The sequence below is a fragment of the Cavia porcellus genome, unplaced genomic scaffold (assembly GCF_034190915.1).
Source record: "Cavia porcellus strain 051 isolate PalLab524CR breed Dunkin Hartley unplaced genomic scaffold, mCavPor4.1 scaffold_23, whole genome shotgun sequence".
Lineage (NCBI taxonomy): Eukaryota > Metazoa > Chordata > Mammalia > Rodentia > Caviidae > Cavia > Cavia porcellus.
In genome coordinates, this window is record NW_026947506.1 from 4,241,225 (window position 1) to 4,253,627 (window position 12,403).

Here is a 12,403-nt window from a genome sequence, read left to right on the forward strand (position 1 = left end):
TTGATATCTGTTTGAATCTGTTTCTTGGCTTCTGTTTCTTTCCTATGTTGATGTTTTTGATTTCTACTATTTTCGTATGCTCCTCTATTTTTTTAAAATCTATGCCTATTCTGAGAAATTCTGTTCTGAGTAGGTCCTTCATTGTGGTTGTCATCTTTTCTTTTTACATGGGAGATTATTTTTATCTGCCTTCCTCTATAGTCTTATACCTTTTGTTTTTGTTTTGCTTTGTTGTTCTTTGTTTTTTTTTTTTTTTTTTTTTTTTTTTTACTTCTGCTGCTATCATTTCAGAGACTTGAGGAAGGTGCCTTTTATTTTCCCCTACTTTGTCCCCTGGACTTGTCCTGGGTGGGTTGCAGTTCTGGCATTGGATTTTGCTTTTGTGTCTTGTCATTTACTATTTTTTAAATTTAATTTTGTTGTCTGTGTTGAGACTTATAAATTTCTTGTATCAGATAACTTCATCATTAGTATTGTGGTCTCCCTAGGAAATGTCTGTTCTTCAGAGATGTTTTGCAGGTGCAGGAAGCTCTTGATTTTTGTATCTTGCCCAACATCCTATCCTCCCAATTTATTAAGGAGATGAGATGTCACTATCTAATTGACTCAGTGCCCAGCCCTTTGGTACTGGACTATGGTGATGATCCAGTACCAAACAATCACAGTGTTGATGTACAAGCGAAAACAACTGATTACAACAGGTACGACATTCTGGCTGGAGTGGAACAATGAGCAATAATAATAGTGACGGGTACAGTTTAGAAAGTGACAAACCACTGTAACTATTAACATGGTCTCCTCAATCACTGGGTAAGATCCACAGTTATACAACAAAAACCAGTATAAATCAGGAGCTTGTATGCAAAGGATTTCCTTTTCGTATAATGGTTTTATCCTGTGGTAGGGAAATTTAAGAGGGATAGGGGACAAGACAGAGACAGATGAAGAAAAATAGAATAGAAGCGAGCCTGGAGGACAAAGGACACTCACAGCTTTGGTAAACTAGAGAAGTGAGGAGAAGGGGGAGAATGAAGTACCTGGTACCTGAGCAATCGCTTTGAGGATCATGATATGCATGGTATCATCTCTGTCAAATTCCTGTCTTGTTTTGAAATCCTGTATTGTCATGTTGCTTTTGTTGTGGTGGTGGTGGTGGCTGTCATGTTGCTTTTGTTGTTTCTTTTCAATTGTTTGCTTCTTGATTTTTCTGTTTTTTTTTTTTTTTCTCTTAAAAAAATAAAGCCAATGATTTCAGGTTCAAAAAGGATATAGCTGTATGTATAAGTGTGCAAGATAGCTAACAATATCGCTGTTTTTGTTAGTTCATCATACAGAATAGTTTGCCCCACCATTGTTTGGCTGTCCACTTGTTATGCTTTGCTTCTGTAACTTGAACAACCACTTCTAAGATAACAATATGCAATTTATCAACTAGTGGTTTCTTACTGTTTTTTTAAAATTCTGTATTATTTCTACCCTTTTTTCTGTTTTTCCTTTTTGCTCTAAATAAATAACTAAAAATGAAACAAAGAGGGAAGGGCTAAGCAAAAGATTACTGAAGAAAACCAGAAAGACCAGAAGTTCACTCACAGGAAAATATCGTGAAACAGGAGAGATCACTGAGAAAGGGGAGAAAAAAGTTGAATAGAACAGAAAAGAAAGGCAAAAACCTCAGCAAGCAAACAACAAACAAACAAAAATAACAGAAAAAGGAAAGTGAAGCAAAGAAAAACTATTGGCATTCCTCTGGTGTCCAGCGTTCTGGGCAGGGTCCAAGGCAGAGCGTTCAAAACTGCGGGTCATCCCGCCAGGCCTGCAGTGGGACTACGGCTGGGGGGGAGCCCAATCTGGGCTTCTGGATGCGCAGAGACGGGCCAGAATCTCAGCCACCAGTACCATCGGTGTGTCCCTCAGCAGCCTGCCCGCTCCTTCCCCACTTTGTTTTCTTTCTGCAGACAGTGTTTGATCCCGCTGCGCTATCCCCTCCCACAGCTGGCCTGCTCACTGCTGGGCACAGCACGGGCCACTTAAAGGCCACCTCAGAGCCAAGCCCTGGGGCTGGAGGGGTCTTGCTGCTCCATCCCCAACACGCCTTCTTGTGCTGGAGGCTCAGCACGTTTTTCATCTGTCAATCCATCATGTTTATGTCTTTGAGAAGGGTCTATCCAGATAATTCGGCCATTTATTGGTAAGATTACTTGTTCTGTCCTAGCTAAATTTCTTAAGTTCTTTATATATTCTGGATATTGGTCCTCCAAGGATTTTCTCCCATGCTATTGACTGTCTGTTCACTCTCTTGATTGTTTCCTTTGCTGTGAAAAGTCTTTTCCTTGGATGTAATCCTACATTGATTTTGACTTTCTTATTTTAAAGACCAAAAAACCCCCAAAATTTCAAAACACAATAATTAGAGGGCAACAATGGTTTATATGTTGTGCATTGTTACCTTTAAATCAGTTCCTTGGAGTACACAATATCTGCATTAAACTGTCCAAGCAAAAATACAAAATGCTTCACGAATTTGCGTGTCATCCTTGTAAGCAGCCATGTTAATCTTCCCAGTATCCCCCCAATTTTAGCATACATGCTGTGAAGCAAGCAGTTTTAACTTCTTGAGCTAGTGGAGTCCTATTCAGAAAATCATTGCCTTTGCCAATATCTTGAAGTGTTCACCCTGTGTTTTCCTCTAGAACCCCGAAGTTCCAAGTCTTACATTAAGATCTGTTCCACTCCGAGCTGAATTTGGTGTGTTCACAATAACCAAGTGATGGAATCTGCCTACTTGCATATCAACAGATGAATGGATAAAGGAGATACGGTATATATTCCCAGTGAGGAATTCTTTTTCCACAAAGAAGAAAAAAAATCAGGTCATTTGCAAGAACATGCATGGAACAGAGGTCAGAATAAGCCAGCTATAGGAAAAAACTACTATGCGTTTTTTCACACAAGTGGAAATCAGAATTTAGGGGGGGAAATGACCTGGAATTAGTTTAGGGATTACTAAGGAAGGGCAAGGCCCTAAGGAGAGTGGGACCATGCAGAGAGGAGAAAGGAGAGCACTGGGAGGGCGGACTTGACCAAAGCAGAATACGCACATGTATGGAAATATCACAAAACCTTTTGATATGTATGACCAATATTACATGCATTAGTAATTATAGCTGACAACTGAACGGATGCTTATAGTAAAGAGTGTAAATGGTATATGTATTTTAAAAAGAACTGTTCATGCATTCTTAGCTATAGAGCTTCAATATTCCATAGAACAGTTACGGATGGAGACATCTACACATCACAGTGTAACTGAACTAGGAGGGGCCCACGAGGGTCCTGAAGCCCCGAAAGAAACTCTCAAACAGCCGGTGTAACCGATGCCGCAGAACACTGCACCCAGCAGCAGAATGTCTGTGCATTTCAATTCTGCACGGGCCACTCACCAAGACAGCCCACGGCCTGGGTCATAAAACAACCTTGTAAAAGTTGATGAGATTTAAATCCTACAAATATATGCTCAGATCTAAATCAGGCACACTGAGTCAAGTCTGTAACTTCAGCAACTTGAGAGGCAGGAGAATTGTTCAAGGACAGCCTGGATGACTTAGCAAAGTCCTGTCTGGAAATCAAAATAAAAAGGGTCCAGTTATGGCTCAGTGGCAGAGCACCCCTGGGGTCAATCCCTAGTACTAAAAAGGAAAAATAAAAAGCAAAGCTAAACAAATACACACAACCTCTCTCTCTGTCTCTCTCTCTCTGTCTCTCTCTCTCCTCTGTCTCTCTCTTTGTGTGTGTGTGTCTGTCTGTCTGTCTCTCTCCACTCTCTCTTTCCAGTGTAGTCAGTCTGTGTTCTTCCCTTTGGGTGAGGTGTGTCTCCTCAGACCAGCACATGGCTGCATTTTTTAACCCGGTGTGCCAGTCTGTGTCTTTTGATGAGGGCGCTGAGATCACTGGCTTTGGGAGTTATTCTGCTTATTAAATCCTATCATCGCATTATTTCCCCAGTGCTAATTTTTCCCTTTGTTTCCTCTCCCAGTTACACGTGTAATTTCCTTTGGGGTCGTAGGTGCTGGTGGCCTCCTTGTCACCTGAGAGGTCTTTTTTTTAATTTCTTGGTTGTGAAGAATATTTTTCCATGGTGGCTGAAAGTTACATCTGAGTTGACTGTTGTTTCTTTTAGGACTTGAGCCCCGCCACTCAGTGGGGGAATCAGCAGAACCTGCTGGTTTTTATTTGGAATTACCTTTCTCTATTGTAATTTTTTTGGTTTATTTTTGAATTTATTTTGTTTTCACTGAAAAAGAAAAGGTAATCGACAGCTTTGAACATTCAAACTGCAGAAGTTGGTTTGTTACAACAAAACTACATGTGTAACGACAATACTAACCTTTTATTTAGTAAATTTATCTCTTCTTCAAGCTCATCATATATTTTGTTAGTAAAAGCCATTATGCACATAGTATAGATGTTCACAATAAAATATTTGATGAACTTAAAGAAGAAACAAACAAATCTCTTACTGTTTGGTTTTGAAATTCTGTATTGTTTTATCGTCATTGTAAAATTTTAAAAATCCATTATATGTTTCAGGAAACCCTTTTTAAGCTCATTAAACATCTTTTACATTTGTTTATACGTTGCTCCTTATAACTCTTCAAACATTCTACCACAAATAGACACAAAGACAACCGCCCTCGCCTGCTACGCAGTAAGACTTCAGTCTATTTGCGGTGCACACAACTGTGTGCTTTTCTTGGGGACAGAGCTGCTGGTTCATTGCTTCTTTCTGGTGCTGCCAACTCCGTCCAGGTTACCTTGTGTTTGTGGAACCAGGATGTCCACTCTGGAGGCAGAATTAGTGTTTCCAGCTGCGGCCTTCTTTCCTCTGCACTGGTTTTAGTGTCTCTGTGGTTTCTAGTTTTTCAGCTGGCTCTTCCTTGATTCGTGGAGCTCCATTTCTCTTTCTCTCCACTAAGCTGTTGCTTCCCAAACGTCTTATTTCTAGGTTCCAGTGAGACCTGGTCACCTTTACGCATCCCCTCCTCTCTCATCAATACAAAATATGCGAAATTTGTAGTTTTAAAATCTTCTGAAGAATAGAACCTCAGAATTCTGATGGTTCACAGGCAAATGATACCAAATATATAAAGGAGTAACACATTTTACAAAATGCCTTTCACATAATAGAAGGCAAAAGAAACATTTCCTAAGTCACTTTATGAAGACTGCATCTCTCTATACCCAAATTAAACAGGGGTAGTAGAGAACAGGCTGGACTACAGACTGGTACTCATCATTCAAAGATGGAAAATCATCAGCAGATCATTATCAAATTGCGTGAAGCAATATAAAAATAATCCTAATCCTAATGGTTTGATGATAATGCTTTATGGCCAAATTTATCCCAAGAGAATAATGCTCTTCATATTTGAAAAGCAATTAATGTGACCCACCATATTCAGAGTCCAAACAGAAAGACAAAGGGAAAGGGTTTGATAAATTTCAACATCAATTTACACAGGGAATTTACACATAAATTACAACATCAATTTACACACATCAGTCCCCATAATCAGCAGGGAAAGGGTTTGATAAATTTCAACATCTATTCACAATAAACTCTTATAATAGAGGAGTAAAAGAAAACTCTCAATAGACTGCAGGGCACCCACAACTGTAATCTATCACTAATGTCTTACTTAATAGTGAGAGATGGAATACTTCTTAACATTGAAAAAGTCACTGATTTGACTTCCCTGCTCCTTGCCAACCTAGTACTGGATGTTTTAGCTAATGCAACAGCCAAAATACAGAAACCGTTTTTACAGAGCAATTAGAGATGAATAAATAAAGCTGTCTCTATTCATAGGTGATGTGATTTTCTGCATAAAAATTTCTAAGGAATAAGAAACAAAAAAACCTAAAAATCAAAGTGTAAGCTAGGCTGGAATATATGTAAATAAAGAAAAATCAACCTTTCTGTGTAGTAGCAGTTATGCAAGTTTTTCTAAAAATCTTACACAATAGGATCAAAGAAAACCGAAATGCTCACAAATGTAAAAATCAAGTACAAAATCTGTATGCTGAAAACTACAAAGTGCTATAAAAGAAATTTAAGCAGGCTTCAATAAATAGAAATGCCTGATATATTCATGGATCGCAAGATTCCTTACAGTAACGACTCCATTTATTCCCAATGTGATCTGTAAGTGAATGCAAAAATGCCAAAAATTCAGCAGTCTTCTGTAGAAGAAAGAAATTGATTTGAAAATTTTCATGGAGGAGCAAAGAAATTTGAAGAGAACAATTTTAAGAAACAAGAATAAGTTACCCACAATTGTACTTCCAAATTTAAGAATCACGGCAAGTATGAATCATGCCAGTGTCGCTCTGGCAGGAGGATCAACATGCAGATCAACAGAAAGAAAGCTCTCAGCACCCAGCCACACGGGTGTGGCCCTTCGCTGGCTGCCAAAGCTCTGAGTGTGATTAATGGAAAAAAGGATTCTTCTCATCAGAACTGTGATAGGACAATCTTACATGCATACACAAAAAGGAAACCTTAAACTACATCTGGCATTTGACACAAAGATTAGATCAGAATTGATCACACATATAGATCCCCAGCACAAAGCTAAACATTTTAGGTAAAATTTTCCATAACCTAGAGCTATGCAAAGAATTAAAATTCTTAGTCTTGAGTACAGAAGCCTAAGGCATAAAAAATGAAAAATTGGACTTTGATGTCTCAAAGTTTACAGCTTTGGCTCTGTGCAGACAGAAGGATACCAAAGACAAGCTTACCTATTGGGAGACTGTGTTTACAAACCCCGTGTCTGACAAAGGGCTTTTATCTATCATAAATAAAGTACTCTGAAATTTCAACAGCAAAAAATAAAGCACACAAATTTTTTTCTTTCCCAAATGGACAAAAGATGTTAAGAGAAAATTAATCTTCATCATAGAAGATTCACAGATGGAAAATAACCACCTCAAAAGATGTTCAGTGTCATCAGCCACTAAAAGCAAATGAATAGCAGGACGAACCCACAGCCAGCCATGGAGCATGCAGCCCACGGACTACTGAGGCTGTCAAGTCACAGTGAAGACATGACGGGATCTCTCCAGCTCTGTTTGCAAACTGAAGTGATGCAGGCCCTCTGGAAAATGATGGTCAGCTCCCTCTAAAGTAATCACACACACACTGACCACTGGTGGCGCGGCTCCCTCCTGGGACTTATCCTAAGGAGCTGAAAACCTGTCCACTCAGCAACCTCAAGCACATTCCCAGCAGAATCACTTTTAGCTTACCCCGACTGGAAACAGCCCAAATGCCTCTCCATCAGGACACAGTCGAGCAAAGGACGCTGCAGCTAAACCATGGGGGCAGCCCTCGGCCAGACCGAGGAGAAATTCTGATGCTCAAGGAGATGGAAGAGTCAGAAAACCAAAGGAGAGTGGCAGAAGTGAATCGCAAAAGGTTTGTATCACATTATTTCTCATGTGGTGTTCCAAATAAAATTAAACAAAGCTACAGTGATGAGAGCCCCAAGTTGGTGGTTTCCACACTGGCTTTGCGCATACAGGAGGTGCATACAGAGAGCACAGGAGAGGGCTTGGGGGATGATGGATTAGTTCTGTATGCTCATTGTGGTCATCTTTACATAAATCTATAAATGTATTAAAAGACATAGAAATTTCAGCAATAAACACAGTGTGGTACTGGCAAAAAAAAAAGACAGTGGAGAAATGGAGCAGAATAGAGAGCTCAGAAAATAGCATAAATAAACATTCTCTGCTGACATTTTACAAAGGAGAGGAAGCAAGTCAATGAATAAGTGACAGTCTTTTCAACAAATAGTGCTGAAACATATTTTTTCTTTTTTTTTTGCTGAAACATATTTTTAAAAAGGAAAAATACAGCTCTAGAAATTACATCTTGCACAGATATTAACTCAGAATAGAGCATATAGCCAAAAACAAAGCAAAGCCACAAAATTTCCAGATTACACAGAAGATAACCTAAGTGACCTTTGTTTTGCCATGACTTTTTAAGGGACCATATAGAAGGACCAATGCATAGGATAAAACATTGATGAGTTAGACTGCATTAAAATTTAAAACTTCTGCTATGTGAAAGCTTTGGTAAGAGAATAAAAAGGCAAGTCATAAGTTTGTAGAAATAATTGTCTAACAGATATCCAGTGGCTGGTATACAAAACATACAGTTCTCAAAACTAGATGTCTTGGTTACTTTTCTCTCGTTGCTGAAACAAAATATCCAACATCCAAAATGAAATAAGGAAAGGCTTATTTAGCTCACAGTTTGTGGAGGTTTCAGTCCATAATCAGCTGGCTCCAAGGCAGGATGGCCTGGCACTGGGGCAGCACTTCCAGGTGGCAGCCAGCAAAAGCAGCCAGAGCAAAAGCAAGAGAAGACCAAGCCTCCTTTCCTCCCTTGTATTGTATGAAGGCCACCCCCAAACCAGGGCAGATGTGGCACTCACAAAATCTCTGTGCCCTCCTCTTGCACATGATCAGGATATTTACAAAGTAAGGATCTTGGCTCCCTGCTGAGTCTCCTTGTTAAATTGCTAGACTTCTCAAGTTGACACAATGTATCAACCATAACTTTAGGATACCAAGGACTCATTAATGGGCAAAATATTTGCACAGATAATTCAGCAAGGAGGACACATAGAAGATATGGACCTAAGGAAAGGTATTCACCAACACGGATCATCAGGTAACTGAAAGTCAGATTAATGACAACACATACCTATTAGAATTGCTAAAACCCCAAACTGTGACAGTATTACACACCGATAAGGATGCAAGCAACAAGAACTCTCAGTCACTGAGGGCAGAAACACAAAATGCTACTTGGTGTGACCACTTTCAAACACAGCTTGTCAGCTGCTCCCAGAGCTAACCATGATCTCATCCACCAATCCAGCAGTCAGTACATTAGGTTACCTCAGTCAAGTGAAAACTGATGCCCTACTAAAAACTGCACAGGGATGTTACAGCAGCTTTATTTCTCTCAAATCATGGAAGAAACAAAATGCCCTTCAGTAAGTGAGTGGATAAATGATGCACTTGGTAAATCCATACAGTGGAGTATTAACCACACCAAAAACAACTAGCAAGATGGGGAAAAGACCCACAGGAGCCTAAGGATGCACCTTCCCAAGTGGAAGAAAGTCTGTGCAGGCCGAGCACTGTACAAGTGCAACTATGATTTCCAGAATTAGGGGGAAAGCTACCAAGGCAACAATTTCTAAGGGTTAGGAGAGGATGGAGGCAGGAACCAAACAGGACTTTTAGATCAGTTCTAGCATTGTGCGTGCTTCTGAACAGACACGTGACATATGTGTTTGAGACTATCCATCAATCTGTGTTACACAGTGAGTGCTAATGTAAAATAAGGAAGTCCATTAAAAATAACACACCAATAACGTCTGATTATAACAAATCTATCACATGCATGACGCTGTGTGCAGTGAGGGACGAGAAGGGAGGTGCAGGAGAGCTCTTTACTTTCTGCAAAGCCTAAAACAACTCTGAAAACAAAGGTCTATTCATTTAAAAAAAATCAAAGAACTGCCCACTGAAAGTTTAATATTCATTTTACTGCAATGCTAATTTTCAAAAACAAATTGAAACTAAAAGCAGCATAGGTGTGCCACAACACAGGGGAAGTTTGTGTAAATTCACTCTTACCCATTACTCAAAAACATTTATGCGTTAGCTTCCCCTTACTGCAACACATAGCTGAGACAAACCAACTTGTAAAGAACAAAGGTTTGTTGGTGCTTACCCCTTTGAAGTTGATGGCAAATTGGCTTTGTTTGTGTGCTTGTTTGTTTTTGGCCTGTGGCAGCAAGGTGTATCGTGGCAGGAGGGAATCATGGGGGGACACTGTTCACTTCATGACAAGGAATTGGAAGGGAGGCCAGGCTCCCACAGTGCCCCCATCACCAGGCCACCCCCCACCAGGCCCAACTCCACAGACCCCACTTCCGATCGAGCTCGGCCGCGCTGGCCCGTGGGGTTCACTTACCCAAACCACAGCAGTGTGTGTCCCGTGGACTCCATTGACACTGCAGTAAGCATCCAGTCTCAGAATGATTTTTATTCCTTTTGTTCTCTCCCTCAGCTCATCAGCGCCCTTAACTTCCATCTCACGAGACCCTCCAGGCCCGTGGAATTTTTCCTTCTCCCCTGCTTGCTGAGATTTTTGGCTTCCTATTTTCTGTGCCCTTGTCCTGTGCCTCACCCACCTGGCAGGTGACACCTGTGCCACCATTACACTGTCTTCCTTCCCTCCCCACACAGCCGGTGGCCAGAGAAGCCCTGTGGGTCCTCGGGTAGTGACCGGTATTCTCTCTGATTTCAAGGATTCCTTGTTCCTTGTCACTGTGCACTTTTCCTGTGACAGCTTCCTCTGCCGTGGTGGCCTGCAACCTCCCCCTTTTCCCACTAACTTGCTTGTCCACAGCAGGTGTGACTTTAAACACCACAAACCCTCTTAAAATAAGAGCGAGACCCCTGTCCTCTCTTTTCCGCTCCTTGGCATCATTCTCTCTGATTTACCGCACACCACACGCCTCTCTATCAAACCACTGGATTCCTCCCGTCTCCATCAATAGTACTCAGGATGGTTCCAGAGGGTGGCTGGATGCCAACCCTAAGGACATGGTTTCGTCTTCTAGTTTTAATTCAGGGCATGACAGTCTTCTTTGGACTTCTAGGACTGTCCAGTCTGGTTGTATGTGTCCCTTGTTTCTTTTGGCTTGCTCCGTCACGGATCCATTGCTAGCTTTTGTCCTTTCATTCTTCATTTAAATGTGGGGCTCTCTTTTGCTCTTACAGATGCAGTTAGGGACCTTACCTCCCACGCAGAACTCACTCCTGATACCAGCTTTATAACCAATCTCCTAACAGTCTCCGTCACTTCTATTTCCAAAAAACACCTGAAAGTTAAGATGGAAATGTGGGTTCCCCAAGCGCTCTCCTCCAGCAGCTCCTGTTGGAACTGTCGATTGATTATCCAGGCCAGACACCCCTGGAAGCCGTCCCTCGCCTGCTGTGCTCTCTAACACTTGACATCCAGTCAGTCTTCGGGTCCTGTTCGCTTCCCCAGCCAGACAGCGCTTCTACCCGATGCGTTCCAGTCCAGGGTCGGTCACAGCCCACGTCAGGTGGTCACCGTGCCTCCCAGGAACCCTGGATCTGGTCGCTCCACTGAGCTCCTGTCTTTAACTCTATCCACCTCTGGTAGGCTTCGATTCACACAGAAGCCAGGGCTATCTTTGTCCAGCAGAGTCCTGCTTGCGGACTGCACTGGTGGAAAGAATTCAGTGGCGCCCGTGTTTAAAACGTTTATCCTTAGGGAGGCTGGCTGACTGTCTGTTGCTCTGTGACCTCATCAGGGACCCCCTGACTCTGCTCTCACTGTGTCCTCCTGGCGCTGGCTTCCTGCCCCCTGGGACTCACGACCACCTTGTGCCACCGACCTGGGCAGGGGGGCTGCCCCACGGAAGGCTCCTGGACACTTGTCTGTTCTGTCCCGACCCCACGAGTGTCTGTATCCTCTCGTGTTCAGTTCTGATGCCGCGTTCTCCCTACCCTGCCTTTGCTGGGTCAGGGCGACCACAGCTCTGGACGCTTTTCCATCGTTAACCCTAACAACCCTCACGCTGCCTTGCGAGGATGAGGTGCTTGCTTGTGCTTGGACTTTAGGGACTTCTTGAGGGAAAATATAAACTTTAGGTCTTACTGATCTCTGTATTCTTGATGTCAAGAAATAGATAAGGAAGGAAAATCGGGGGAGGGGGGATGCGGGGAAGAACAGAGGGAGGGAAACTGGGGGGAGAAGGAGAAACTAACCAAGCACCAGCCCTGTAAGATGACAGCCCTGCAAAGCTACATCAATAATACTGACATCTCGTTCCTGCCATGAAATTATGGTTGATTCTCTTTTAATCAGGAAATGTTTTTAATCTAGTTACACTGTTTCTTCTTTTTCTTAATTTTTTAAACAGGGTCTAGCTATGTAGTTCATAGTGCTTAAACTCACTATTCAACCCAAGGAATCCTCAGACTTGTAGTGATCCTCCTGTCTCAGCCTCCCGAGTGCTGGGATCACAGGCGTGCACCACCACACCCTGCTTAGCTGCACCATTTCTGAGATTAACCATTGATGAGGTCCTCCCGGAGTGGCAGGGACTGCTGTGTCCTCCAGAGGATGCGGTGCCGTCAAGGCTCACACCTGGAGTGGCCTCCAGAGCCATCCTCTCTCCTAGCTTGGCCCTGAGACTCAGTTCCAGCGAAGACCACGGGCACAGTGGTGACCCATGTGACATCAGGATCTGGTGCACAAAGTGCCCTCATGGGGATTCTC

General features: G+C 42.2%; 1 non-coding gene across 1 annotated transcript; it reads right to left on the bottom strand.

Annotated features, from left to right (window-relative positions):
- Positions 1-2,497: 2,497 nt before the first annotated feature.
- LOC134472565 (U6 spliceosomal RNA) lies at positions 2,498-2,602 on the bottom strand. The gene has a single exon (XR_010042453.1). It is a non-coding gene; the product is annotated as a U6 spliceosomal RNA (small nuclear RNA).
- Between the last annotated feature and the right edge of the window lie 9,801 nt (positions 2,603-12,403).